At 42.8% G+C, this 27,929-nt stretch overlaps 1 long non-coding RNA gene across 1 annotated transcript in view; it reads right to left on the bottom strand.

Moving 5' to 3' along the window:
• The window catches only part of LOC139360293 (uncharacterized), a 124,000-nt gene extending 96,909 nt beyond the window's left edge, over nucleotides 1-27,091 (bottom strand). Inside the window, exon 1 of the long non-coding RNA XR_011617594.1 lies at nucleotides 26,575-27,091. This is a non-coding gene — a long non-coding RNA (uncharacterized lncRNA). The remainder of the gene's footprint in view (nucleotides 1-26,574) is intronic.
• Between the last annotated feature and the right edge of the window lie 838 nt (nucleotides 27,092-27,929).

Raw genomic sequence — 27,929 nt, 5'->3', positions numbered from 1 at the left:
GATTGGATGGGGTTTCCTGGATAGGATGACGTTCTAAGAAATAAAAGAAGCCAGCACTTTGGGAGGGTGAGGTGGGTGGATTGTGAATTCAGGAGTTCAAGACCAGTCCGGTCAACACAGTGAAGCCCAGTCTCTACTAAAAATACCAAAAATTAACCAGGTGTGGTGGTGTGCTCCTGTAATCCTAGCTACTTGGGAGGCTGAGGCAGGAAATTTGCATGAACCTAGGAGGCAGAGATTGTAGTGAGCCGAGATCACGCCACTGCACGCCAGCCTGGGCGACAGTACGAGATTCCGTCTCAAAAAAAAAAAAAAAAAAAAAAAAAAGAAAGAAAGAAAGAAAGAAGAAACAGAAAACAGGAAAGAAGACTCTGTTGTAGCCTGGATAGAGGAAAATACACCAGAGAGGGACAGGGGTTAAAACAGGAAAATCACATTGAACCGGAATTGGTAAGAGGTAGGAAAATTTCAAGTGTTCTGTTTTCCTGGTTAATCAGCACTGGACACCACATTTTGTAAAGTGATAATAATAACTATTATCAGATGACACTTCAAATGAAAATATAAGCAGGGCATGAAACACTGTCCCCAGCAAAAAACCTCAACAATTGGGGAAAGAAAAAAGAAACAACCTAGGCATGGAGTGCCCTGGGAACTCTCACATCTCCAGAAGTCTGCAGCCTGTCCCAGGCACTGGGGTGCAACCAAGATCACAAAAGTCACTGTCCTCATGGAGCTCACACTGTCGTGGGGAGGAAGACAGACATGCAAAGAGATCTAGAATGTGAGGTCAGGTGTTGATAAGAGCTCTGGAGGGAGCAGAGCAGGGAAAGGTCAGACAAGGAAGACCCAGGGTCTCTGACGGAAGTATCAGGAAAGAAGTCTAAGGATGCCCTGATGTGAGCAGGACCTGAGGGTGTTGTGGAGGGAGCCATGAAGATCCCTGGGGAAAAGGATTCCAAACAAAAATGCCAAGGTCAGAAGGGTTGAAGGAATGGGGGTCATGCTGCTGACCTTCACCCAGTAGGACAGTAGGACACACACACACACACACAAACACACACACACACAAAGGGGTGTGTGTGTGTCCTACTGTCCTACTGGGGTATGTGTGTATCTTCAAGGCTGATGATTGAAGAAATCTTCTCAGGACCCAGGGCCCAATGCTTTCACCTCCATACATAGGTCTCAATATTGACTGATGCTCTCTCCGCCTCCTAGCATCACTTTTAATCTTCTGGAACCCGCCCACCACTGCTCAAGTCACGATTGAAGCCCAGCCAAACAAAGTTTCCGAGGGGAAGGATGTTCTTCTACTTGTCCACAATTTGCCCCAGAATCTTACTGGCTACATCTGGTACAAAGGGCAAATAATGGACCTCCAACATTACATTACATCATATGTGATAGACACTGAAACAATTATATTTGGGCCTGCATACAATGAACGAGAAACAGTATATTCCAATGCATCCCTGCTGATCCAGAATGTCACCAAGAATGACACAGGATCCTACACCATACAAATCATAAAGCGAGGTGATAGGACTGAAGGAGTAACTGGACATTACACCTTATACCGTGAGTGATTCCACATGATCCCTGGGTGTTGGGGGGTGGGGGTCGCTTCTACTTTGCACACACAGGATTGTCAGGCCTAGACTGTGCCTGTGTCCCTCTCTGTGTTATGTCCCATGTTGAGGTTTGGCATTTAGTGCAGGACACACACAGAGGAGACAAACTTCAGCAGATCAGAATTCCTTTCCTGCCTCCAGACCCTGCAGACACTTGCTGCACAGGAAGGACAGTCTGATGGGGTGGGGGGTGCTCAGCAGGAGGAGATCAGCCTCAGCCAAGCACCTCATGCCCTCTTCATAAACTTGACCCTGAGAAACACCCTGGAGAACTGAGTAGGGCTTTGCCTAAGAGGCCCCTTGAGATACTCTCAGAGAAGCTTAGTCCTAGAAACCTCAACCCCAGAACTCTGTCCCTAAATCCCTACTCCAGATAAAGCTGAGGAACCTGTGCCAGGGGTGGGTTGTGGCAGGGCTTACTGGGACCAAGGATTTACCAGCTGTCTGAGGACTGTGTCTCCTGGAGCTGCTCACCAGCCAGGGCTCAGCCCTCAGAGCCTCATCTAGGCAAGGACAGAGCTTTCTTCACCGGAGACACAGAGTGGAGAGGACAGAAAGACAAGCTTTGTAGACCATCAGTCAACTGCCTTGTGAGGCTTAGGACACTGCATAGAAAGTCTAATGTCCCCAGAAGCAGAAACAGAAGAGAGAAAATGTACCTGGCAGCAGCTTGTCCAGAGTTCTGACCTAAAGGTGCTCTCTCATGGAAGTGAATAATAATAAATGCTGTTTGTGTGAATACCTCCACTGTGCCAAGCATTAGGTCAGGTGACTGTGAATAATTTAAAATTTATTCACAGATAGCACGAAAAACCACAGTCCATTTGCCATTTCGCTTTTATGACTGAGAGAAAACTGAGGCACAGGAAGGCACAGTCAGTGAACCAGAGTCACACAAACACAAAAGGCAGATCAGGGTCACACGAGGTCTCTCTGCAGCCACAGGCCCATCCTCTCCTCCACCAGAAGTGACAAATTACTGGGATCCATGGATCCCATAGTCATTCATTGGCTCAAATCCTCTCTTCTTGGGCATCCAAACTTCAGAGGAGTGAGAGCAAATGGTCAGCTGATTAGTCTGTTCTCCAGAACTAAATCACCTGTCTCAACTGTCAGAGTCAGTGCAAAAAATGTCCAGGCGTCCCCCTCAGATCTTAACCCCTATCAGTGAACCTGAAATCCTGTTTCCCAAAGTGTCCATGTCACTGGCATGATAAGATAAAGGAGAGGAGCTTGTTTTCATTCCCCACTCACACCCCGCACCAACACGGGCCCAGTGAGAGACACACACTCAGGTGCTCTCACATAACAAATGAAGGAATTGAATGAAGAAATGAGTGATCCATAACCTCTTTAGAGACTGGATCTCAGATATAGAATACTAGGAGGTTCTAGCCACACCTGTCCCTTCTCCTTCAGAGGCTGACGCCCTTGTTTCATCCCCTGACAACCTCTTGCCATTAAAGACACCCCACCTCATGTAACTCTGAAGCTCCTTGGGCACTGGAGGGTTTTCAGGGTTGCTTGGTCCTGGACTGTGGAAATGGGGACACCTAGTCCCGGGGGTCTCTGAAGTCACTGTAGCCCCCACTGTTCACTGCCATGCTGTCTCTGCCTCGCTCTGCTTCTCTGTGTCCCTCATCTTTCTCCCACTTCATTCTAACTGGCAAGCCCTGTCCTGCACAGCTTCTTCCTCCACCCCTAGGCCTTCCCCAGACACTCCCTCTAACTAGGCTGACTGTTCTGCTCCCTTCCTGCTAACACTGTGGAATGGCCCACCTCCCAGGAAACGGGAAAGGCACAGAAATCACCTGGAATTGCCACTACTGCCAGGCTTCATCTTGAGCCAGTGTCCCCAGGTCACTAAGAGAATAAGCTTCTACTGTATCCCCACCCAGGGCTCTTTCCCTTTGTGAGGCTGTTCTGTGGACAAGACCATGGAACATGGATAGACATCTCCTCCATCCACTCTTACAATTCCCGGACAAGTTCTTCTGGCCTCCTGCACAAACAAAACCAATTTATCCAGATGGTGATTTGCAGTAAAGAAAGATTTTAATGACTCCAAGTCTGCCAAACAGGAGGATGGAGGTTTATTATTACACAAATCAGCTTCCGTAGTGGATCAGGGGTTAGAGATTTTAAAGGATAGTTTCAGGGGCACAGGATAAAAAATGGGTACTGCTGATTGTTTGAGGATGGAATCATGCGGGCGGCGGGAAATGATCTGTTTGTGCTTGAATCTGACTCTTGATGGGGACCACGTGACTGGGTGAGTCATTAGTCATGGGTATGGATGAGATCAGCGGGTTGCCAGAATGCAAAGAATGAGAAACATCTCAAAGGACCAATCTCACTTTCTATAATAGTGATGTTATCTATAGCAGCAATTAGTTACAAATTTTGTAAACTCTGACCAAATGACATTTAAGCAGTAAGAGATTATAGAAACTGTGCCTACATTTTAGCAGAATTCAGTTCTCTCCTATAATCTTAGTCTCATGGTCTTTCACCAGTTTTACAAAGGCAATCCCTGGGCAAAGTAAGGGTATTAGTTTTATGGAGGAAATACCTTTCTTCCTTCAAAATTAAACCATAAACTAAATTCCTCCCATGGTTAGCCTGGCCTATGTCCAGGAATGAGTGAGGACAGCCAGCCTGAGACTAGATGCCAGATGGAGTCAGCCATGCCAGTTTGCTGTCACTGTTGTAATCTTTGCACTGACTCGCCAGGGTGTCATAGGCTGGACAGGCCTGCTGTTTCCCAAGCCCATGGGCTGATTTCACCCATTTCATTCGTGACTCCATCCTCAACCTTCTATGGAGCTCACATTCTCCAGCCACTTCCTAGAGACTTCTGGTTTCTTGTCAGGCATATAACAAGCTTCAAATTTGTCACTCTCTTTTAAGAGTAAGTAAAAAGCTGAACAAACTCAAAAGTCAACAACTCTTTAAAATCCCTCAGAGATGGCCAGTCACAGCGGCTCACGCCTGTAATCCCAGCACTTTGGGAGGCTGAGGTGGGTGGATCACGATGTCCGGAGATCACGACCATCCTGGCTAACATGGCGAAACCCCGTCTGCATTAAAAATACAAAAAAATTAGCCTAGTGTGTTTCCGGGCACCTGTAGTTCCAGCTCCTCTGGAGGCTGAGGCAAGAGAATGGCATGAACCTGGGAGGCGGAGCTTGCAGTGAGCTAAGATCGTGCCACTGCACTCCAGCCTGGGCAACAGAGCGAGACTCCACCTCAGATATAAAAAAAAGAAAAGTTCTGTTAGAGAAATGAAGAATGCTTTTGATGCTTTCTGGTAGAATGCACACAGCTGAGGAAAGAATCCCTAACTTGAGGATGTTTCAATAGAAACTTCCAAAACTGAAACAGGAAAGTTCAAAAAGAGTGATGAAAAAAAAGTGGAACAACATATTCAACTTCATATGTAACATTTTGTATTGACAATTGCAATTTTTAAATGTTGTAGTTGTGGGACAACTACCAAGGCTGTAACACACACGTAATGGGAATACTGGTGGTTTTGGGGACCTGTTGGTGGTGGCCAGGTGGGTGCTATCTGGTGGTTTTACTGTCTGTGGCACATATGATTGTTTCCTCATGATGATGCCATTTTCATAAGTTGGGGTTCTTCGTGTGGGAGGCACATGAGCCATTGGCGTCTCACTTAGACTCTTCCTAATTCACACAAACTGAAACTCGAGTTGTATTTCCTGAGGTTGAGAGAAAATGAAGAAAGCATTTCACATACCTGTTTTGGGCTCTTCCCCATTTTTCCTAACTCTGCACAGAAATTAGAAACAGGAAGCTCTTTCTATATTTACTAACATAACACTCATCACTTCTTTTAATTCAGCATTATTCCTCCCTTTAAGTAATTGACACACTGACCAGTTCTGTCCTTTTAACGGGACTCTCTCTACTAAAGGACTTGCTAATTTCAAATCATCTTTGGCATCTTTCTTTGAGCATGTAATCCTGCTGGAATTCATGGCACACCTAAAATTTAATTGGTTATCAAGACAAATACTACTATCAGCAATTGATCTTAGATGTTTGGACCATCAGTAAAACTTTCCACTTATGACAACATTTTAATGTTTCCCCCAAATCTTTTCTTGTTTTGTTACTAGAGTCAGAACATAACATGAGTTCTAAACTCCTGACAACATTTTATGCAAAAATTACAGTATTACAAATTGAGCATCCCAAATCCAGAAATCCAAAATATGAAATGCTCCAAAATCCAACACTTCCGACCACTGATGTGATGCTAGAAAGAAGTGCTCACTGGAGCATTTTGGATTTTAAATTTTTCAGAGGTAGGTTGCTAAACCAGTATATCTACTGCAAATATTCCAAAATAAAAAAAAGTTAGAAATCCAAAACACTTGGTTTTAAGCATTCTGCATATGGAACACTTTATCTGTATGAACTATAGGCGTGAAGCTGTACTGGAGATCTCCTGAACCTCTTCATCCTGCGTAACTGAAACCGCACACCCACGGAACAATGCCCTATTCCCCCGACCCCAGCTCCTGGAAACTATTATTCTACTCTCCGATTCATTCTGGAATCCACTGAGATGAGGTACATAGAGTAGTCAAACTCACAGAATCAGAGAGTAGAATGTCTAATGAGAGAAAGTATCTGCAAAACTTCTTCCCAAACATTGGTCTAATAGCCACCAAACCCGTGTGGTCCATGAGGGCCAGATTTCCGTCATCACTTCAAGTTCGGCCTTTCCACCAATCAGTTCTGCATTTGCAAACATCCACATGTATTTCTAGAAAGATACACATGGTAATCACCTGCCCTCTACAGGGGGAAGTGAACATCATGGATACAGGACAGGGAACGTGGTCTTGGTCCAAAGCTATCAGCTCTTGCTTGTCGCCTTCACTTTTTGTAGGTCATCCCATGGACTCTGCTCTATCTTTAGAGATCACTGGCTCAAGTCAGTTCGCTATGAGACAGCTGGGAATACTGCCCCAACTTGTGGCTCCACTGCCTGATGACTGAACTGACCTCCAGGCTTGACTCTGGTCTCCCCTGTGTTATTTCTGCTGAAGTACACAATCACAGGCCAGGCTTCCCAGTACCGAAAGGGTTTACGGACAATGGGAAGTTCCATCATTTATCTCTAGGATGTCCTTGGAAAGGGAAAGTGCAGAGAAAGCATACCTTGGGGGACAAAGTAAGACTGAAACTAAGAAGATTCCAGTACTGCATGCTCCAGGTGAGGACCCCAAGGTGGGCTAGGCAGGCAGTTGGAGAGGGAGGGACTCAGAGAGGCACCAGGGGCTGAGACTGCTGGTCCCATATCTTTCCATGACCCAATGCTGCTGTTCAATTCACACTTGAGAATGTCTGTTCTTCTCCCACATAAAGCAGGCAGCCTCACAATCTCTGAGCCCTCAGATTGCCTTGCATCTGTCTTGTAACACATAGTCCTGCCATGGGCTTTTAAGGACTGGGGTAGGCTGAGAGGTGGGAAAGGCTATCTCTGATTGAAAAATGTCTTTGGGGGAATCAAAGGTGCCACACAGGGCAATCTTCTCTCTGTTATCTGCACAGTGGAGACTCCCAAGCCCTACATCTCCAGCAGCAACTTAAACCCCAGGGAGGCCGCGGAGACTGTGATCTTATCCTGTGATCCTGACACTCAGGACGTAAGCTACTTGTGGTGGATAAATGGACACAGCCTCCGTAACAGTCGCACATTGCAGCTGTCCAAAAACAACAGGATCCTCATTCTATTTGTTGTCACAAAGGATACTACAGGACCCTATGAATGTGAAATGAAGAACCCAGTGAGTTCCAGCCGCAGTGACCCAGTCACCCTGAATCTCCTCTGTGAGTATCTTCTGTTCCTCTGTGAGCCAGGCTGCCATCCCAAATACACATGGGCAAAGGCCAGGCCTCTCAGTCCCTCTCAGGTGCAAGTACAGAGACTTTTACCCCTGGACATCAAAGCTGGCCATGACTACTAACAGTAGGCTTATACTTGATCAACAGTGGGAGAGAAAAGGCTGCTCCTGTCATGGGAGAATCAGGTTCCACAGCTTATGATAGGAAAAACAGGTGAGTGCCTCAGGCTCCAGACCAGTGAACACAGCAGGGATTTGGCTGGGACTTTAATGTTGTGACTTAGCTCACAGGGTCACTGTGGCCCTTCCACAGACCACGATTTTCCCTTCCCTTTGACAACATCAGCTGTGACTTTATTCTCTTTGCTCCAGATGGCCTGGATGCCCCCACCATTTCTTCTTCATACACCTATTACCATACAGGGGAAGTCCTCAAGCTATCCTGTCTCACAGACTCTCACCCACTGGCAGAGCATTCTTGGCTGATTGATGGGAAGTTCCAGCAATCAGCACAAGTCTTCTTTATGCCCCAAATCACTAATACATATAGAAGGTGCTATATCTGGTTCATCCATAACTCAGCCACTGGTGGAACAAATCTCATAATCAAGAGGATCATAGTCTCTGGTAAGTGGATCCCTGGAGCATTGGCAATATGTTTTCCGGTGAAGCCTATCTGGCTATCAGGGAAGAGCCGTGTGTCCTCTGCAAAGGGAGAGGGAAAATAAAAATCCCAGGACAGGTAATATGTTTCTGCTTCAAAACCACCAGCTTTTGCCTGTAACCTTCACTCATTCTAGATCATTCTTTAGAGTATGCACTAACAATGAACAATGTGAATTCAGAAAGAATTTCCATTCACATTAACATCAAAAAGCATAAAATATTTTGGAATAAGTTTAACCAAAAAGGTCAAAGGGTTATACCCTGAAAACTACAAAATATTACTGAAAGAAATTAAAGACAACATCAAGATATGGAAAGACATTTCATTTTCACGGATTGGAAGAATCAATATTGTTAGGAAAGCAATACTACCCAAAGTGAGCTCCAGATTCAACACAACTCCTACCAGAATCCCAGTAACATTTTTTGCAGAATTACAAAAATCTGTCCTAAATCTTACCTGACAGGCTCTTATTAATGATGGCCACAAGAGAGACACTGAGAAAAAGATGCAACCATGAAAAGTTGTAAACTTTTGATGACATAGAAAATAGCAATTAACCTCTCTCACATACCAAAGCCTTCAAAAATATATGAGTGCAGCATGGCCAGTATGGAATTGCCCAAAAACTAATCACAAAGCTAGAAATGTGGTGAGAGAAAAAAAAAAAAAGAGCAAGAATTTATTTGGCTTATCACCTCCCACTTTGGCGTACTAATCTGATGCTGAAAAGAAATGTTCACTGGAGCATTTCAGATTTTGAAACCTTCAGATTTGGAATGCTAAACCAGTAACTGCATGACAAATATTTCAGAATCAAGAAATGTCAGAAATTCAAAACACTTTTTGCCCAAAGTCTTATGCATAAGAAATACTCAATTTGTGAGAATTGTAGGCTTCAAACTGTACAGCTTATCTCTAGAACCTCCCAGTCTTGTATAACTGAAACTGCTCACCCATGAACAACTTCTGATTCTCCCCACTCCCAGTTTCTGGCAACCAACAGTCTCTTCTCAGATTCACTCTGGAATCCACTTACATGATGTCCCTAGAGTAGTCAAACCCATGGAATCAGAGAGTAGAGGGTCCAGTGAAAGAAAATATTCAAAACTTCTCCCCAAATTTGTCTCATATCCATCCAACACACATGGTCCATGAGGACCAGATTTCCAGCAGTTCATTCCTACCCTTTCCACCAGTCCGTTCTGCATTAGCAAATGTCAACATGTGTTTCTGGAAAGATCCGCATAGTCTTCACCTGTCCTCTGCAGAAGGAGAGGAAACTTAAAGAACCCAAAACAGGGAACATGGTTCTGCTCCCAAGCCACCAGCTCCTGCCTGACCCCTTCACTCTTTCTAGATCACTCTTTGCACTCTGCTCTATCTTTGGAGGTCACTGGAACAAGTAAGTCATCATGAAACACCTGCAGAAAACTGCCCCACCTTGTGCCTCCACTGCCTGATGACTGAACTGACCTCCAGGCTTGACTCTGGTCTCCCCTGTCTTATTTCTGCTGAAATATCCAGTCCCAGGCCAGGCTGCTTAGTATCTTCAGGGTTTCAGGACAATGGGAAGTCCCATTATTACTCATCTCTAGAATATACTTGGAAATGGAAACTGCAGAGAAATCACATCTAGGGGGGCAAAGTAGGATGGAATTTGGAAGGGGCCCAGCAGTTGCACATTCCAGGTAAGGAACCCAAGGTGAGCCAGCCAGTCAGCTGATTAGAGAGGGACTGGGAGGGGTACCTGGGCCTGTGACTCCCACTGATGTGTCTGTCTGTGACCCAACACTGCTGCTCAATTCACACTTGAGAAAGTCTGTGCTTCCCTAAGACAGAGCAGGCGGCCTCACAGTCTTTGAGCCCTTAGATCATCATGCATGTGTCTTGTGACACATGCACCAGCTATTGACTTTCAAGGACTCAGGAGGGCTGAGAGGTGGGAGATGCCAACTCTGACTGAAGGATACCTGTGGAGGAATCAAAGGTGCCACACTGGACAATCTTCTCTCTGCTGTCCACACAGCAGAGCTGCCCAAGCCCTACATCACCAGCAACAGCATCAACCCCATTAAGAATAAGAATGCTGTAGCCTTAACTTGTGAACCTAAGACTCAGGACTACACCTACATGTGGTGGGTAAATGGTCAGAGACTTCCAGTCAGTCCCAGGCTAAAGTAACCCGGTAAAAACAGGATCCTCATTGTACCCAATGTCACAGGAAATGATACAGGACCCTATGAATGTGAAATATGGGACCGAGTTGGTAGCATCTGCAGTGACCCAGTCACCCTGGATGTCCTCTGTATCTTTGTTTCCTCTGTGGGCCAGGCCACCAGCTTAAATCCAAACGACCAGAGACCAGACATCTCAGTCTGTCTCAAGTCCACTTACAGACAATTTTGTTTCTGGACACCCGAGCGGAACATGACTCCCTGCCCTGGGAAACCTGGGTAGGCACAGCCTTAACCAAGAATATAAGGGGAAGGGATGCTCTTGTCATGGGAGACTTGGGGTCTACAGCCTGTGATGGGAGAAACTGGTGAATACCTCAGGCCTTGTCTCAGTGAACACAGAAGGGGTTTGGCTGGGACTTGAGGGTGTGTCTAGGCTCAGGGGGACACTGTGTCAATTTAAGAGACCAGGAGCATCCCCTTCCCTTGGACGACATCACTTGTGGCTTTATTCCCTTTACTCCAGATGGTCCAGACATCCCCAGCATTTTCCCTTCATTGACCGACTACCGTTCAGGACAAAACCTCTACTTGTCATGCTTCGCGGACTCTAATCCACCGGCAGAGTATACTTGGACGATAAATGGGACGTTTCTGCAAACAGGACCAAGGATCTATATCCCCAAAATTACTACAGAGCATAGCGGGCTCTATCGTTGCTCTGTTCGTAACTCAGCCACTGGCAGCGAACGTTCCACATTCAAGACGATCAGAGTCTCTGGTAAGTGGATCTCCGCATCATTGGCAATAGGGTTTTAGGTGGAGTCTATCTGACTTTCAGAGAAGAGTCAGGAAAACATTTTTATTCCCAGTCTGTGTCCCATGGGCAGAAGCAAATCCTAAATTCTCCTTTTGAACCCTCCCAAATTGTCTCTACAGACTCTCTTCTCCTTGTTTTCCTGTTTTCTCATGGCTGACTTTGCGTCCAGTCTGACAAGGGTAGGGAGGGGGCTTTGTCAGCCCTGAGCCCTATGTGGTGGAAGAGACTTCACAGAGGGACAAGAAGGAGAGTCCTCAAGGCCACGTTGCTTCTCGCTGTCACCAACAGATCTCTTTCTTCCACGTCTTTGTTTCCTTTCACCTACTCCATGAGCTACAAGGAGCATCTGAGGCTTTGAAACAAGTTCACATTTTTCCCCCAAATAAGAGGAGGAAGCCCCTTGGATGAAGGAGGAGCAGCTCAGACCGCTCCCTAATCTGCTCTGGGCTTCTCTGGTGACTGGCCCTGCCTGACTCCACCTGGGGTGAGACCAGCATGTGTGGAGAAAGAGCCCTGGTGACCTGTCCTGAATTCGGCTAAATCGAGCTGCCAGTTGAAGTGAAGCCTAGGCTGCAGGGAAATAAGAAGAGAGGGAGCCTCGGGGCAGACTCTTGAGCTGTGTCCTGGCTCTGAAGTCACCGGCTGTATGAGGCTGTGGGCACTGCATGTGGGACACAGCACAGAGGACAGTGAGTGATGCACACTTGAATAAATAGGGAGATTCACCTCTGGGGGTCTGCATGGCAGGAAAGGGGCAATGAAAAAAGTGTGTATTTATAGAGTGTAAGACTACCAGGACACTTTACATATATCTAATATAAGACTTATCATTAACTATTTCTACGTGTGCAATTTAGTGTTGTGTAACCATCACACTATCCATTTCCAGAACTTTTTCCTTTTACCATATTAAACCTCTGTACCCTATAAACAGTAACTCTCACTTCTTTTCCCCCTATCCCTTAGCACATACCATTCTACTTTCTGTCTCTATGTAACTGGCTATTCTATCTTTTATAAATGGAATTAGAGAATAATTATCCTTTCGTGTCTGGCTAATTTCAGTTAGCATAATGTCTTCAAGGTTCATCCAGTTTGCACGATGTATTGGAATTTTATTCCTTGTTGAGGTTGAATAACATTTCGATGAAGAGATATACCTCATTTGCCTACCCACTTATCTTTCAATGGACTTTTCCATTATTTCCAATTTTTGGCTATTGTGAGTAATGCTTCTCTGAACATCAATGTGCAAATATTTGTTCAAATTTCCTTCCATTCTATAGGCAGTATGTCCAGAAGTGGAATTGCTGGATCGAATGGTAATTTATTGTTTAATTTTTTGAGAAACAGCCACACTACTTTTTACAGTGGTTGTAACATTTCCCATTCCCATCAGCAATGCACTAGAGCTCCAATTTTTCCATCTATTTGAAAACACTTGTTTTGTCTTGCTGTCATTGTTGTTTATCAAAGCCATCCTAAAGTGTGTGAGGTGGTGTCACATTGTGGTTTTGATTTGCATATCTCCACATATTCATGACGCTGAGGAACTCTGCATGGGCTTATTGGATATTTGCATATCTTCCTTGGAGAAAACTCCGTTTTAATCCTTTGTTCATTTTTTAATTGGGTTTTTGGATGTTTGCTGTTGTTGGCTTGTAGTTTTTCATGTATTCTGGAAATTAATTTCTTATCACACTTATAATTTACAAATATTTTTCTTATTTCATGGGTTGCCTTTTTACTTTCTTGATAATGTTCTTCAATGTATAAAAGGTTTTGATTTTTATGAAGTCCAATTTATCCATTTTATTTGTTGCCTATGCTTTCGTTGTTACAACCAAGAAATCGTTGTGAAATCCAATATCATGAAGTTTTTCTCCTGTTTTCTTCTAAGAGTTGTGTAGATTTTGCTCTTACATTTAGATCTTTGATCTATTGTGGGTTAATTTTTGTATATGATGTTAGGTAAAAGTTCCACTCATTCTTGCCCTGGGATATCCAGCTTTTCCAATATCATTTGGTGAGAAAACTGTCCTTTCCCCATTGAACAATCTTGGCACACTCGATGAAAATCATTTGGCCATATATGCAAGTATTTCTTTCTGGGCTCTCTGTTCTATCTTATTAATTTCTAAGTCCTCCTTTATGCCAGTACCACACTGTATTGGTTACTTGGGCTTTGTAGTAAATGCTGGCATCAGGAAGTGTGGGTTCTCCAGCCTTATTCTTCCTCTTCAATGTTGTTTGTCTCTTAGAGTCATAAGATTCAATACATATTTTAGGACTGATTTTTCTTTCACTGCAAAAATGTCACTGAGATTCTGATAGGAATTGTATTGAATCTGCAGCTCATTTTGGGTGGCATTGTCCTCCTGACAATAGTGAGTCTTCTAATTCATGAAAACAAAATGTCTTTCATTTTATTGATGTCAACATTAGGCAATATTTTATGGATTTCAGGTATTATCATTTCACCTCTTTGGTTAAACTTATTCCTAAATATTTTCATCTTTTTGATGTTAATAAAAATTAAAATGTTTTTCTTAATTTCCCTTCAGATTGTTCATGGTTAGTGTGTTGAAATACAACTGTTGTTTGAATGTTGATTTTGTATTGTGCAACATTACTGAATTCATTTATTAATTCTAATAGGTTTGTTCCATCTTTAGGATTTTCTACATATAAGTTCGAGTCATCTGTGAACAGAAATAATTTTACTCCTTTCTTCCAATTTGAATGTCTTTTAAAAAATTCTTGCCTAATTTTCCTGACCAGACAATTCAATACTACATTGAATAGAAGTGTCAAAAGCAGCATCCTTGTCTTGTTCCTGCTCATACAGGAAAAGCTTTCAGTCTTTCTCCATTGAGTATGATGTTAGCATTGGGTTTTTCACATATTGCCTTTATGTTGAGGTAGTTTCCTTCCATTCTTAGTTAGAATGCTTTTATTATGAAAAAATACTGAATTTCATCAAATGTTTTTATTGATTCATCTTATTACTGATTATAGTTCTATTCATAGTTTTGTGTTTTTCTAGGAATTTATCTATTTCATCTAGGTTATCCAATTTATTGGCATACAATCATTTACAGTACTTTCATAATCATCATTTTTTTAGAATTGGTAGTAATCACTTCACTTCATTTTCTTTTTTCTTTTTCTTTTCTTTTCTTTCTTTTTTTTTTTTTTAAGATAGAGAGAGAGGCTCTCACTTTGTAGGCCAGCGAGGCTGAAATACAGTGGCATGATTGTGGCTTACTGCAGCCTCAACATCCTGGGCTCAAACTATTCTCCTTCAGCCTCCCAAGATACTAGGACTACAGATGCATGCCACCATGCCCAGCTAATTGGTTTTTAAATTTTTTTGTAGAGGGAGGGTCTCCCCAGGTTACCAATGCTGGTCCAAACACCTGGCCTCAAAAAATCCTCCCATTGTGACCTTCCAAAGTGCTAGGATTAAAAGATGACCCACCATGCTCGGACTCCATTTCCATTTCTGATTTTAGTAATTTTAATTTTCTCTCTTTTTTTCTTAGTCAGTCTAGTTAACGGTCATCAATTTTGTTGCTTTTACTTTGAAGAATCAACTTTGATTTCATTAATTTCCTCCATTCTTTTTCCATTCTCCATTTTATTTTTATCCACTCTAATCCGTATTGTGTCCTTCAGTCACTGTGCTTGGGTTTAGTTTGTTCTTCTTTCATATCCTGAAGTAAGAGAGAGCTTGCTTCATACCATTCTTTTAAAGGTTTCATGCAGTCAATGAAACAAGATGCCACACACAGACGAATCAATGTCAGCTGCTATATTAGTACCATCATCATTAGCCTTGAGGTCAAATAGTCCTAGAATCAAATCTCAGATCCACCTATTACTAGCCATATGACACCAGGAGAGATTTTACACTATTCTAAGCTTGTGTCTTTTCATTTTCAAAATGGAAATAACGTCTACCTGACAGTGTTAGTGTGTGAATTAAATGAGGTACAGGTAAAGTATTTAGCACAGGACCTGGCACATAGCACGTGCCCCTCAACAGTACCTATTTCCATATGTATATAGAAAGAGAGGTTCCACATAAAACACTGGGACATGACTACTGACTACTTGTGGTAGAGAAAGGAAAAAAGCTAAGTGCAAAGAATCAAGCCTGGTATGTTATTTTTTACCAACTGAGATGTATCCATTTTGGGATTGGACATATGAGATAATTTATCATGGAAGATACCTGTGAGGGAATGTGGGGCAGATGTGTAGGTAGTATGGGAGAACCCACAGACACCTATGCAAAGTTGACTTCTGTGTAAAAGAAAGAGAAAGAAGTTTTAGGTATCCATGCAGTTCTAAGAGAGTTTCTGCAAGGCTGATAGGGAATCCTCCAACCAGTCACCCATTAAAGTTAAAGAGAGCCTCAGAGAACTAGGCTTGCTTTCGTGCCCTTGCTGGGAGCCTGTGGGAAGGAAGCTTTCTGTGCAAAGGAGGTGGTGAATTTGAAATGCACTGACCTGGGCCTTCTGTCAATCAGGTCCCTGCCATGGAGACCTGGCAGGGTCTGATTCATGGTTGCCACCACAGAGACACTGAGAAAAAGATGCAACCATGAAAAGGTGGAAAGATGGAAAGTTCTAATGACATAGAAAATAGCAATCAGCCTTTCTCACATCTGAAAGTTTTCTGAAATATCTGAGTACAGTAGAGAAATGACAGAAGACTGATCACCAACCTAGAAATATGGTGAGAGGGGAACAAAACTGCAGGAATATAATCATCTCCCATCAACTTTCCAACAGAAATAATGTATTCCTTGAAGAAACAGTTATAGAATACCTCATGTTACATGCTTGTTCCTGAGGCTCCCCCCTGTAAAATAACGTCACCTCCATTCCTTCTTTTCTTTTCTTTCCATGACAGATCGTTCAGGAATAGGACCTCCATCCTGGTCATAATCCGATATAGCAGCCGTGATGTCATTTCTGTATTTTAGGAAGACTGACAGGTATGATGGCCTTTCTCTTGTCCTGTTTCCTGCAGAGTTGACTGCCATGCTTGGGAGAGGGAGAAGACTTATTTGCCTGTATCTGGGACTGGATCTCCTCCTTCTTCCACCAAACTCCTGCTTCTCAGCACTAATTCCTGCAGTTCCCTTTCTCCCTGGCCTTTATGCTCCCTGTACCCTACTGTCTTTTAGACATAATTTTCTCCAGCCTCTGCTCATTTGTTTCTCAGATTCAAATGAGAAACACAATTTCACATTGTGAAACCCTCTTCATTATTTTTCACATCTCTCAATAGTGTAATTCTCTCCATTCCCATAAAGCTCAACCACTTCTCAAAGTGCTGCTTGACTTCTTGTCTCCAGACTTTGAAACCTTCCTTGCATAGGACTACCTTTCTGAAATCTAGTTAATTCACTTAATCAGGAATCTCCAGGCATCTCCTTTACCCTGTTTGGTAACTTCACATTTCCTCTATTTACTAATCCTTCTCACTTCCTTTACCTCTACTTCCTAGTATAATTTCTACATCCTAATTAGAACTGTCTTCCTACACATCCCTGCGCCATCACCCACACAGACATAAAATTCTTAATTCTAATGCTATGCCTAAAAACAGGATGAACTCCCCTCCACCATCTGCACTACAGACTTAACCACAACCTTCATCACAAGCAATCTCTGACCTCGTGGAGAACAAAGACTTTAGGGTTAGCCTTTGAACCTGAGACTCAGAACACAACGTATGTGTGATTGAGACCTTTTCCTTATGACCAATTCACGTGTTCAAAAAAGATACAGAAACGAAGAAAGCAAGGTCCCTACCCCAGGAGACATAAAGCCTAAGACAGGAAATGAGACCTGAAAATAATCATGATACCAAAATAGAAAAAAGTGAAGGCCATGAGAAACCAGAGAAATCTGATGGGAAATATAGCTACACATTGGAATCACTGGAAAACATTTTAAAAGTGGATGCTCAAGCCCCATGCAATAGCAGGAAATGGCGTAAACCTGGGAGTCGGAGCTTGCAGTGAGCAGACATCGTGCCACTGCACTCCAGCCTGGGTGACAGGGCGAGACTCCATCTCAAAAAAATAAAAATAAAAATGAAAAAAATTAAAATATTAGTATTCTAAAAACTGTGAAATTTCTGGAAATCGAATATGTTATCAGTCATAGTGTCATATGCCACAGAAGTAAATAGATTTCTATGTGAGCTGTGTCTTTACTATAGTCAACCTAATAAAAACCTCATTAGATTTTTAACCATAGTCATTTTAAATCTTTGTCATTTCCAGACAGTTGCTTTGGTTCTTCCTTGAAGTATTTATAATCCGCTAGAGTCCAAAATTGCTTTTTCTTTGAGGAGATATATGGAAAAGACTCTGACAAGGACTCTTGAATACAAGTTTCTGATAACTTCAAGATCATACCACTGGACTCTCTGAGAACTTTCAAAATTTTAATGAACAGTCTGATACGTTCATGAAATTCATGACAAAGAAGAAAAAAACCTTCAGTTTTATTGGACTAAATTATCAAAACGATAATGTTCTCATAATTTTTTATTTGAGAATGTGCTGATTCTTTGAATGTTGTAATCTCCAGATTTGTGAACTTTCTCTTTTAAGCTATTTATACTTTACAGCAGTTTGGTAAAGTACACTTTTGTAAACAAAAATGGAAACATTTGCTTTTGCTCCGAATCTGAGTGCCCCAGAATTGCGAAACTATTCATGAGTATTCACACGCTTATGGCAATAAAGATATTTGCACAAGTTCAGTAAGAATCTACTCTCTTTATAACAGGACACATTTGAAAACATTGGTTATATTACTAAGGCTTTGACTGGGATGTTCTATGAATATACATAGAATAAACCCATAGGGAATGCAGGCAAAGTCTGAAGTTGGCCTTGGTTTGGCGTCCTAGTCTCAAGAGGTTTTTGGAAGTTTAATCTGAGAGTCTTAAAAAACATCTAGCAAAGCAAAGTTTAAAAGGATCCTTTATGGTCCCTTGCTACTCTTGCTCCACTTAGGTAAAAAATTTGGGCAAGTTCGTTGAGACTCAACCTATTTTGCAAAAAAATTCATCCTACTGGGATTATTCTTGATAAAAATAGAGACCCCTATATAGAGACAAATTATTTTGAAAAGAAAAACTGTAGTACACCTGTTACCATATTGAACCACTGTTCATTATCTTTGAGTATTTATAATCCATTGGTAGACTGGACTGGACACAGAATTCTTTTATTTCTTCCAGTTCATTTTTCTCCAATGAAATCATTAAGAACAGGAACAGCTCCCTTCCTGAAGCCATACAAGCTAGAGGTGGACAACTCAATGTAAATGTCATGGGAATACCCTCGTATCTGAGATGTGGCCCCTTCAGAGCTCACCAAATGTTCAACACCATAACTTAGAGACACTTAAACTACAAACCACAACAGCAAGTTGATGACTTTACACTGTGGACTGCTTTTCTCAAGATGTCAGAACAAGACTATCAATCATGATGAGACTCTTACCTCTCTTAAATTGTCCTTGCTTATGCCTGTCTCCTTTGCTTTCCAGAATAATGCTGTACTTAGGATTTCACAAGAAGTAGCTTCTGAGAGTAAGTTAACAGTGTCAGATATATCATGTCAAAAACACTTTTTTTTAAAGATAGAGTTCCTCTCTTGTTGCCCACACTGGAGTGCAATGGCACAATCTTGGCTCACCATAACCTCCACCCCCTGGGTTCAAGTGATTCTCCTGCTTCAGCCTCCCTAGTAACTGGGATTATAGGCATGCGCCATGACACCAGGCTAATTGTGTATTTTTAGTAGAGACGGGGTTTCTATATGTTGGTCAGGCTGGTCTCGAACTCCCGACCTCGGGTGATCCACATGCCTTGGTTTCCCAAAGTGCTGGGATTACAGGCGTGAGCCACCACACCTGGCCCACACATTTTTACATAACAAGAGATCCTTGAGTCCACCCAAAAACTGCCCTTAGCTGCATTTTTAACTCAACTTTTTCCTCAAATGTATGGAGTATTTTTTACGCTTCTACTTCTATACTTGCCTATTCTTCTCACTCCCTGTTTTAATTTAACATAGACATGCAATGCTAGAAAATAGAATTGCTCTCTACCAACTAAACAAGTGGGAGCCTGTGCAGTTTCTGACACTTCTTGTTGCACATGGATAAATACATCGGGCATTATGGAGACTCAGTTGTAAAAATCAACAAATGTACTGCCTGGTTAAAATGACTAGACTCTTCTGGCTTCTTCTTTGATCTATTCTATTGTACTTGGTTTGCATCTTGCCTAAGGTGCATATTCCAAACTCTTGATATTTTCATCCTGATAGTCATGCTGGTAGTCTCCCTCATGTGGTGCAATCTACAAACATTTTTATTTGTGTGCAAATATTTGTGTGCAGCCATTCTTCAAATATCGAATTGTTTCTGTTGGGTTGGAATTCAAAAACTCAAGGAAATGTGTGGTTTATGGGCCGGGCGCAGTGACTTACATCTGTAATCCCAGCACTTTGGGAGGAGAAGGCAGGCGGATCACAAGGTCAAGAGGTCGAGACCAGCCTCGTCAATATGGTGAAACCCTGTCTCTACTAAAAATACAAAAATTATCCGGGTGTGGTGGCGCGCACCTGTAGTCCTGTAGGGAGAACCCCTGAAACCATTGCTATGGAATAAAAGATGAAATGCTCCTGATTATTGTAAATACAAAATTGCATGCAGGATTGTGTAAAGACAATGCCAGGATGGGCTGCCAGAATGAGCCAACAGCGTGTGATGTTCTTCCCCCTGCAGAGAGCCTGTAAATGGATGTGTATTCAGGGAGGTTTCACATCACCAAGATTCCTATCCCAGAAAAGCAGATGTTCATAGCTCTGGAAATGGAATGCCACCCTTGTGGAGAGCCTATTAATGGACACATGAGGGGCACCTGTTCATATGGATAAGATAGGATTGTGAACGTACTTATCTTGCCATGGCTCTTCTAGGTCTCTTTAGGGTTTAGACATACTCCCCTCTGAGAATTTTTGGGTTTAACCGGTTGTCTAGCTACACGTCCTGTTCTATTGATTGTTTGCAACCAGCTTTTCCTGCAACTGTTACTGCTGATTAATACCTTGCTAATCATAGGATATAGATAGACTGTGTTTCTGTTTTACAGCTGTGTTAGAAATTGCTGATGCCCACACTATGTTATAAATTCTTATCTCTGTACACTGTACTTCTGCATACCGATGTTATGTTATAGAATTACTTCATCCAAATGTGACCATCTAACCTCATAATCAAATGACCCTGAATCCCTCACTAACCTACCCCCGCCCTCACTAAACTTAATAATAAATGCTGGTATATCCAGTGTATTGGTGGCATCACAGGACCAGAAGACAATGACCTCGCTGGACCCAGCTTTCACTATCACGTGTGTGTGTTTCATTTCTTGACCAGCTAATCCACCAGGAAACAAAGAAAGAGGCCTGTTGCATTGTGGGCTGCTGGTCAGATCCCGCAGTTTATCCCAGCTACTTGGGATGCTGAGGTGGGAGAATCACTGGAACACAGAAGACAGAGGCTGCAGTGAGCCGAGATCGTGCCACTGCAATGCAGCTTGTGCCACAGAGTGAGACTCCATTTGAAAAAAAGAAAAGGGTGCCAACATGGCCAAATAGGAAGAGCACCAGCCTACAGATTCCAGCGTGAGCAACACAGAAGACGGGTGATTTCTGCATTTCCAGCAGAGGTACTAGGTTCATCTCACTGGGGCATCTTGGACAGTGGGTGCAGGACAGTGGGTGCAGCCCAACAAATGAGAGTGGAAGCAGGGTGAGGCATTGCCTCACTTGGGTAGTATAAGGGGGAAGGGAATTCCCTTTCCTAGCCAAGGGAAATCGTGACACACAAACCTGGAAAATCAGGTCACTCCCATCCTAGTACTGTACTTTAACAAGGGTCTTAGCAAATGGCACACCAGGAGATCATATTCTGCACCTGGCTTGGAGGGTCCCATGCCCATGGAGGCTCCCTCATTGCTAGCACAGCAGTCTGAGATCTAACTGCAAGGTAGCAGCAAGCCTGGGGGAGGGGCACCTGCCATTGCTGAGGTTTAAGTAGGTAAACAAAGTGGACAGGAAGCTTGAACTGGGTGGATGGAGCCCACCGCAGTTCAAGGAGGCCTGCCTGCCTCTGTAGACTCCACCTCTGGGGACAGGGCATAGCCAAACAAAAGGCAGCAGATACCTCTGCAGATGTAAATGTCCCTGTCTGACAGCTTTGAAGAGAGTAGTGGTTCTCCCAGCATGGAGTTTGGGATCTGAGAACGGACGGACTGCCTGCTCAAGTGGGTGCCTGACTCCTGAGTAGCCTAATTGGAAGACATCTCCACTAGGTGCAGACTGACACCCCACATCTCACATGGCCAGGTAGACCTCTGAGATGAAGCTTCCAGAGGAATGATCAGACAGTAACATTGGCTGTTCAGCAATATTCACTCTTCTGCAGCTTCTGCTGCTGATACCCAGGGAAAAAGGTTCTGGAGTGGACCTCACGCAAATTCCAACAGACCTGTAGCTGAGGGTCCTGACTGTCAGAAGGGAAACTAACAAAAACAGAAAGGACATCCACACCAAAACCCCATCTGTACGTCACCATCATCAAAGACCAACAGTAGTTAAAACCACAAAGATGGGGAAAAAACAGTGCAGAAATGCTGAAAATTCTAAAACTCAGAGCGCCTCTCCCCCTCCAAAGGAACGCAGCTCCTTGACAGCAATGGAACAAAGCTGGACAGAGAAAGACTTTGATAAGTTGAGAGAAGAAGGCTTCAGACAATCAAACTTCTCCGAGCTAAAGGAGGAAGTACAAACCCAGCGCAAAGAAACTAGAAAACTTGAAAAAAGATTTGACGAATGGCTAACTAGAATAACCAATGTAGAGAAGACCTTAAACAACTTGATAGAAGTGAAAACCAAGAAACGAGAACTACGTGACTAATGCACAAGCTTCAGTAACCAACTCGATCAACTGGTAGAAAGGGTATCAGTTATTGAAGGTCAAATGAATGAAATGAAGTGAGAAGAGAAGTTTAGAGAAAAAAGAGTAAAAAGAAATGAACAACGCCTCCAGAAAATGTGGGACTATGTGAAAAAACCAAATCTACATCAGATTCCTGTACCTGAAAGTGACTAGTAAAATGGAACAAGTTGGAAAACACTCTGTAGGATATTATTCGGGAGAACTTCCCCAATAGCAAGGAAGACCAACATTCAAATTCAGGAAATACAGAGAACTCCACAAAGATACTCCTCGAGAAGAGCAACTCCAAGACACATAATTGTCAGATTCACCAAAGTTGAAATGAAGGAAAAAATGTTAAGTGCAGCCAGAGAGAAAGTTCGGGTTACCCATAAGAGAAGCCATCAGACTAACAGTGGATCTCTTGGCTGAAACTCTACAAGCCAGAAGAGACTGGGGTCCAATATTCGACATTCTTAAAGAAAATAATTTTCATCCCAGAATTTCTTATCCAGACAAACTAAGTTTCAAAAGAGAAGGAGAAATAAAATCCTTTACAGACAAGCAAATGCTGAGAGATTTTGTCACCAACAGGCCTGCCCTACAAGAGCTCCTGAAGGAAGCACTAAACATGGAAAGGAACAAGAAGTACCAGTCACTGCAAAAACATGCCAAAATGTAAAGACCATCGACTCTAGGAGGAAACTGCATCAACTAATGAGCAAAATAACCAGCTAACATTACAATGAAAGGATCAAGTTCACACATAACAATACTAATCTTAAACGTAGATGGGCTAAATGGTCCAATTAAAAGACACAGACTGGAAAATTGGATAAAGAGTCAAGACCCATCATCGTGCTGTATTCAGAAGACCTAGCTCACATGCAGAGACACACATATTTATAATCCCAAAGGATTATAAATCATGCTGCTACAAAGACACATGCACACATATGTTTACTGCGGCACTATTCACAATAGCAAAGACTGGGAACCGACCAAATGTCTATCGATGACAGACTGGATTAAGAAAATGTGCCACATATACACCATGGAATACTACGCAGCCATAAAACAGCATGAGTTCGTGTCCTTTGTAGGGACATGGATGCAGCTGGAAACCATCATTCTCAGCAAACTATCGTAAGAATAGAAAACCAAATACCGCATGTTCTTACTCATAGGTGGAAATTGAACAATGAGAACACTTGGACACACGACAGGGAACATCATACACTGGGGTCTCTTGTGGGGTGGGTGGAGGGGAAGGGATAGCATTAGTAGATATACCTATGTAAATGACGAGTTAACGGGTGCAGCACACCAACATGACACATGTATACATATGTAACAAACCTGCACGTTGTGCACATGTACCCTAGAACATAAAGTATAAAAAAAATTTTAAAAAGCCAAAGGAAATGAAAAAGAAAAGAAAAGAAATGATGGAAGCCCAAAATTACGGTTTTTGAGACTAATGATAATTCTTTAAGTTTTCATCATATTCTCACCTAAGTGGGAGTACAGACACTCCAAAATAGAACCACACGTGCTAGATGTTATACAATCCCACTGAAAATTTAAGGAAGCAGATAGCTCTCAAAACAGATCATATTTTTCTGTAAAAAAAGGTTCCAGTCTACCTGAGTGAGCATAATCAGGAAGTTCCCTCTGCTTTAACTTTTACCAAAAATAGTGACCAGAAGTACTCTGATGTTAACCAATCAATTTATTTCTATGGCTTTGTTTACTGATCCGCATTTGACAAAACCCACTGTTATGTTATTGTATTGCCCAGGGGGAGTCATCACTGTACCTGTATTGGGAGAGCTATCCCAAATCATAAATGATGAATAAAAGCCAATTCCATATATAACTAAAATAGTTATAATTTTGTCTTGTCACACATGTTCCCAGCAAGCAACGGCCAGTGGAGTCTCTCAGGCTGTATCATTCTCACTTGACCTTCCTGCCTCTGTCTTTCACTTACAAGGACTTTTATGATGACACTAGGCGCTACCCAGATAATCGAGAATAAGCTTCCCATCTGAAGAAAATCAACTGCATCACCGTTGAACAGTGCTTTTTCCAAGAAAATAAATGCATATGTTCCAAGTGTTAGGATGTGGATTTTTTTTTTTTTTTTTGAAACAGAGTTTCACTCATGTTGCCCCAGCTGCAGTGCAGTGGGGTGATCTCAGCTCACTGTAACCTCCACCTCCCAGGTTCAAATGATTCTCCAGCGTCAGCCTCCCAAGTAGCTGGGATTACAGGTGCTTGCCACCATGCCCAGCTAATTTTTGCATTTTTAGTAGAAACAGGGTTTCACCATATTGGCAAGTTTGGTCTCGAATTCCTGACCTCGTGATTTGCCCATCTCATCTTCCCAAAGTGCTGGGATTACAAGCGTGAGCCTCCGCACCCTGCCCGGATGTGAACATTTTTAAGAGGCCATTATTTGTCTCATACAGGTCACTTTCATAAACATTACCCACAACAAAAATACGTTTTGCCTTCCTTCCATATCTCACTTTTCTGTCTGCACAAACCACAGTGAGACACACTAGCTCTGCTATGAAGTGGCTGGAGGACCCTAGGCCACTCGTTTGACCTCCCTCAGCCTCTTTCCTCATCTGCAGTGTCAGGCTGACTCTTACTGCATCAGAAAATGACAGTGTAAGAGTAAATTAATATGTGTAAGATATTAGTCACAGAGCCTGGTACATGATAAACCCTCGGTAAACATTCCTTTCGTCCTTTCCTTTCACCATCCCATTTTTCTTGCCCTCACCCATCTTCTCCTTCAATTCCTTTCTCTTCAGTAACTTTCTCAGTCTAACCTGCCAATTAAAGAAACCATACTACCCATTCTCTCAGGACTCTGATGGTGTGTTCTTGTGACAGAGTCTGCTATCCACTCAAGGCAATGAGTATTATTTTTATGGAGAGGTCTGGTTGCAACAAGAAATCCTTTTTATGTTTGTACAAAATGTATACACTATTTCTCTTAAGTTACGTATACCAATCTCAATTCAACCTGTTATTTCATACATGCACTTCATTAGTTTATTCTTCAGTCTTTCTCATTACACCTTAAAAATTGGCATAGTAGAAAAACAAAAATAATGACCTGGGCCGGAAGAGGGTATTCTTTTAGCAAGATGACTGTTTTCTTTTTCAAGATGAATGCTATCTGGAAGACAGCCCTGAAGCCCATTTCTGGGTTTGGCTTACATCAAAGCCAGTCAACTCTAGGACACATTCTTAGATTCCCAGGACAGAATGATTGTCACGGAAGCCACACCCACTCTGAGCATTCCTACTGTTGGGTAAAGGAATGTTTAGGGAATGTAGTGCATGAGTTACTCCTCCTAAATTCTTCTACTCCTGGAAGTTGAGCTTCCCCACTAACCAGCTTTATCTCCAGCTGGCCTGCCTAGACCCTGATTGGAAAGTATCTCCACACTCTGGATGGCCAGGGTGGCACTTTTGCCCATTCCCATAATTATAATAACTCACACACTGATGTAGCACTCACTATGCATCAGGCACTATCCTAAGAGCTTTTTATGTAGCTACAGTCCTGACAAAAAAATTCTAAGAGCCACCATCTCCACTTTTACAGATTAAAAAAAAAAAAAAAAAAAAAGAACTGTGGCAGAGAAGTATGTGCCCACTGTCACCTAACTCCATAATTTAACCTCATTCTCCACTTCATCTGGTAAGAGGGCACTCTAAGATTTACAAGGTCTCCTGAATGACACCCACCTTCAGAAATGATTTTTGTCCCATTTACTTTCAGGATTTGACAGCCAACATTTTGTTTTCTGTCTCATCCTTCACTTATGGACTTGCTCCCTAACACTACACTCAGAACTGCACAGCCCTGCATAAAAGCTAGCTTTGAGAAACCTCAATCTTTTTTGGAAAAAAGAAAGGCCAGTTTCCAAGTCTCACAAAAGGTCATTTTTTATTCTGTTGTCAACTATTTGCATGGCCATTGTCTGAACATAAACAAGTGCAGTAGAAACAGAAAATGTAAAAAGAAGAAAGTAGGAGGAGGGTGTGTTTCTAGATAGACACACAGGGAAAAGATTCCAAATCCAGAAGAATTCATAAAATGCACCCAGGGAGTGTGGCTTTGAGCGATGACAGCCCCACTTGCCACATTCCATGGCTGTTGACCTCTTACTTTCTTCTCCACCTGCCCTTCCTGGTCTTGCTTTCTTAGACCAATACAAACAACCTGGGAGCTGGGGTCAGATGAGAGCACACAGCACTGAGTGGTAGGGTTGGGAAAGGCAGAAATGGAAGAAGAGTGTCTGACTCATGAAGACCTGGCTCACCTAGGTACACATCAAATAGGCAGGCAACAGATTACTGAAGGGCTTTCCAGGACTCATGGTTTTTATCCAGAATGACTGACTGCGGCAAAGGTCTAGAACAATCGAGTTTTATTGAGCCAGAGCTTGATGCTGCACCCTGGGAAAACATAAGTTTCAAAAAACCTCAGTGGCTTGTGGGCTTGTGTTCTCTCTGAAGAGGTTTCAGGAGGCTTAGTATTTATACATTTGATTAAAAGAGAGAAGGCAGGTAGGAAGAGATGGAGTGGGCAGGAAAACAATTGATCTAATATTGTCTTTCTTCTGTGCCTCAGAGAATAAATAATATCAGGATGAGAGTTAAAATACTTGAGTTTTAGGAGCTAGATTTTGATTGTTTACCTAAAGTTACAATCAGCATGTCTTTCTTTTACAAAGAAATATACATCTTGAAAGGTTTGAAGCCAAGAAAAAGCAATTTGCTCAGGCAATCATCCAGAGATGTCTGAGATCTTTGGCTTTCGTGTTTACTTCCTCCTCCTCCTCCCGCACCTCCTCCTCCTGCTCCTCCTTCTCCTCCTCCTTCTTCTTCCTCCTCCTCCTCCTCCTCCTCCTCCTCCTCCTCCTCCTCCTCCTCCTCCTCCTCCTCCTCCTCCTCCTCCTCCTCCTTCTTCTTCTTCTTCTTCTTCTTCTTCTTCTTCTTCTTCTTCTTCTTCTTCTTCTTCTTCTTCTTCTTCTTCCTCTTCTTCTTCTTCTTCCTCTTCTTCTTCTTCTTCCTCTTCTTCTTTCTTCTTTTTCTTCCTCCTCCTCCTCTTCTTCTTCCTCCTCCTCCTCCTCCTCCTCCTCCTCCTCCTCCTCCTCCTCCTCCTCCTCCTCCTCCTCCTCCTCCTCCTCCTCCTTCTTCTTCTTCTTCTTCTTCTTCTTCTTCTTCTTCTTCTTCTTCTTCTTCTTCTTCTTCTTCTTCTTCTTCTTCTTCTTCTTCTTTCTTCTTCTTTCTTTTTTAAGAGACACAATCTTGCCCTGTCGCCTAGATTAGAGTGTACTCACTGCAGCCTTGAACTCCTGAACTGAAGCGGTCCTCCCACCTTAGCCTCCAAAGTGTCTGAGACTATAGGGATGCACCACTGCACCTGGCTAATTTGATTTATTTTGTTTTGTAAAGATGTGATCTCCCTTTGTTGCTTAGGCTGGTCTTAAACTCCTGGTTTCAAGTGGTCCTCCTGCCTTGGACTGTCAGGCTGGGATTACAGGCCTGTGCAAGCACACCTGGCCCCACAATTCTGCAAAAGCTCTCAGAGAAAGCATTGTAGAAGACCCCTGTGGCTGTATGTTTCATCTGATGCTACATGACTAGGGAGGCTCATTCTTAAGAATTCATG

Source organism: Macaca nemestrina, chromosome 20 (genome assembly GCF_043159975.1).
Source record: "Macaca nemestrina isolate mMacNem1 chromosome 20, mMacNem.hap1, whole genome shotgun sequence".
In the NCBI taxonomy this organism is placed as follows: Eukaryota; Metazoa; Chordata; class Mammalia; order Primates; family Cercopithecidae; genus Macaca; species Macaca nemestrina.
The sequence above is the reverse complement of the archived record's forward strand: the minus strand, read 5'-3'. Positions and strand labels throughout refer to the sequence as shown.